We start from the raw sequence: 3,020 nt of genomic DNA, 5'->3' as shown, positions 1-3,020 counted from the left end.
TTTTTTTTTAAGATGGGGTTTTACCATGTTGGTCAGGCTGGTCTTGAACTCCCGACCTCAGGTGATCCGCCCACCTTGGCCTCCAGAGTGCTTGGATTACAGGTGTGAGCCACCACGCCCAGCCTCATATTGTCTTACTATTCATACTGATAGTTCGCTAAGGTGTTTATAAGGTAAGACCAAATAATTTGAAATTGATATTTATTTCTCCTTGTCATTTAACTCACAGAACATAGGGGGCAGCACTGAACTGTATTTAGGTTGAATATGGTTTGAAATGCTTTGTGTAAAAATTTATATTGACTTGTCACAGACTTTATTTCTCTTACTAAGTTTTTGCTCCTGGTAAAGGGAAAAGTTAGAGTTGAGTGTTTCAATGGCTTCTCTTGGTATTTGGGAGTAGGCTCTGTCCAGATTAGTCATGCTTGAGGTTTTCCCAGAGCATGTGTAAAATCGGGCCTGATCAGCTCCCTTCCTGCAGATAAGCTGGATTGAAAAGCTGCAGGTTAGCTGGATACAGTGAAGTATGGTTGTTACTTCAAATAGTAACATGCTAATCTTCCTGAAAACGAGAAGCAACAATCAGCCTTTACTTGTATCTTTCACTAGGAGTGTTTAATACATCACAAAAACAAAGATGCAGATCAGAGGATTTATGAATTTGATTTGAGAAGCCAGTTTGGTAACTTTTGTGGCCTTGTTGAAAACAACCACACCACTGTGCCTTAATTACCACCACTGCCAGACAAACCTGTAGAAAGTACAGCTGTTTTATCCTTAATACATGAGTGTTGTTTTGCAAATTTTTTTTTTGAGACGGAGTCTCCCTTTGTCGCCAGGCTGGAGTGCAGTGGTGCGATCTCGGCTCATTGCAACCTCCGCCTCCCAGGTTCAAGCAATTCTCCTGCCTCAGCTTCCCAAGTAGCTGGGATTACTGGTGCGTGCAACCATGCCTAGCTAGTTTTTGTATTTTTAGTAGAGACGGGGTTTCACCATGTTGATCAGAATGGTCTTGATCTCTTGACCTTGTGATCTGCTCACCTCGGCCTCCCAAAGTGCTGGGATTACAAGAGTGATCCGCACCCGACCACAAGTTACTTTTCTTAATGGCTGTAAATAAAAGTTATTTCAGCTCAGTAAACTGTCAGAGCAGTGTTGTTTCTTATACTGTCAGAGTATGAAACTAAATGGCCCATGCAGTGTCCTGGTTTCCTTCTAGCAGTTTCCCAGCCCGTACTCAGTATGCCCACTTGGTAGGAAGGAAGGAAGAGGCAGAGCTCCTTGAGCTGCAGTCCTCCCTTGAGCCAATACCCGTAAACACTCCTGGAGTTCTGAGAAACGCCGTGTTCTTCTTCTTCTCTTTTTTTTTTTTTTTTTAGATGGTGTCTCTCTCAGTTGCCTGTGCTGAAGTGCAGTGGTGCTGTCTTGGCTCACTGCAACCTCCACCTCCTGGGTTCAAGTGATTTTCCTGCCTCAGCCTCCCAGTAGCTGGGATTACAGGCGCCCACTACCATGCCTGGCTAATTTTTTTTTTTTTTTTTAATTTTTAGTAGAGACGGAGTTTCACCATGTTGGCCAGGCTGGTCTTGAACACCTGACCTCAAATGATTCGCCTGCCTTGGCCTCCTAAAGTGCTGGGGTGTTCTGACTTCTTAACTCTGCTGGTGCTTCCAGAGAGATATTCTCATAAGCCTGGATGTGAAAGTGCATGCTTTTAGTGAGTGACCCAGTCCCATGTCAGATTACCTAGGAAGGAAAACTTTCCCATCTCTCACCTTTCTAGTAGAACCTTTTCATCCCCATTCATCTTCTCCAGAGGAACCTGTTGCTATAATTATATGTATTCATGATTTTAAACAGAGCTATTCTTTTCCTCCAAAAATTATACTTGGAAGAGTAGTATTTATTTGTTAAGGAATAAAATAGCCATAACCTGTTCTGTAGGAAGAGTAAGGAAAACAAACTGCCATGTGAAAACAGACCGAAGAAATCTTGCTAGACTCATTAAAAACAAGAAACAGCACAAGCAAGATTACCTTTTCCAGTAAGAAATTCTGGGCCGGTTATGGTGGCTCACATCTGTAATGCCAACACTTTTTGAGGCTGAGGCTGGTGGATCGCCTGAGATCAGGAGTTTGAGACCAGCCTAGCCAACATGGTGAAACTTTATCTCTACTAAAAATACAAAAATTAGCCGGGCTTGATGGCAGGCGCCTGTAATCTCAGCTACTCGGGAGGCTGAGACAGAGAATCACTTAAACCTGCAGGGCAGAGGTTGCAGAGAGCTGAGATCATGCCACTGCACTCCAGCCTGGGTGACAGAGCAAGACTCAGTCTCAAAAGAAAGAAATTCTGGCTGGGCGCGGTGGCTCACGCCTATAATCCCAGCACTTTGGAAGGCCAAGGCGGGTGGATCACGAGGTCAAGAGATCGAGACCATCCTGGTCAACATGGTGAAACCCCATCTCTACTAAAAATACAAAAATTAGCTGGACATGGTGACGCATGCCTGTAGTCCCAGCTACTCGGGAGGCTGAGGCAGAATTGCTTGAACCCAGGAGGCGGAGGTTGCAGTGAGCCGAGATCGCGCCATTGCACTCCAGCCTGGGTAACAAGAGCGAAACTGTGTCTCAAAAAAAAATAAGTAAATAAATAAATTCTGTTGTCCTTCCCTGTTACTACACAGAAATTTATTTGTATTACTAGGAATTTATACAATGTCTCTTTTACCATGAATTCATGACATTTTACATGCTTTTATAAAGTGGATGATAACTTAGAAATCCTTGTAAGGTAGGTATGTCATTTTTCAGAGCCCTGAAATGTTGCTGTCTCACTAAAATATGATACAATACTGCTGTTCTTGCTATACAGGCATTATTTTCTTTATGAAAAATTAAGTCATTATTGTATTTTTTAGAAATCTGAGAGCAGGGACAATGTTTTGTGTATCTTTTTACCCCTTTGGTGTCCTGTTTGTAGCAGGTATTTGATTTTTTTTTTTTTTTTTTTTTTTTTTT

General features: G+C 42.5%; 1 protein-coding gene across 1 annotated transcript in view; it reads left to right on the top strand.

Moving 5' to 3' along the window:
- The window catches only part of ARFGAP3 (ADP ribosylation factor GTPase activating protein 3), a 63,691-nt gene that overhangs the window by 37,274 nt on the left and 23,397 nt on the right, over positions 1-3,020 (top strand). The window lies entirely within an intron of this gene.

Source organism: Cebus imitator, unplaced genomic scaffold, assembly GCF_001604975.1.
Source record: "Cebus imitator isolate Cc_AM_T3 unplaced genomic scaffold, Cebus_imitator-1.0 Scaffold865, whole genome shotgun sequence".
NCBI lineage: Eukaryota > Metazoa > Chordata > Mammalia > Primates > Cebidae > Cebus > Cebus imitator.
The sequence above is the reverse complement of the archived record's forward strand: the minus strand, read 5'-3'. Positions and strand labels throughout refer to the sequence as shown.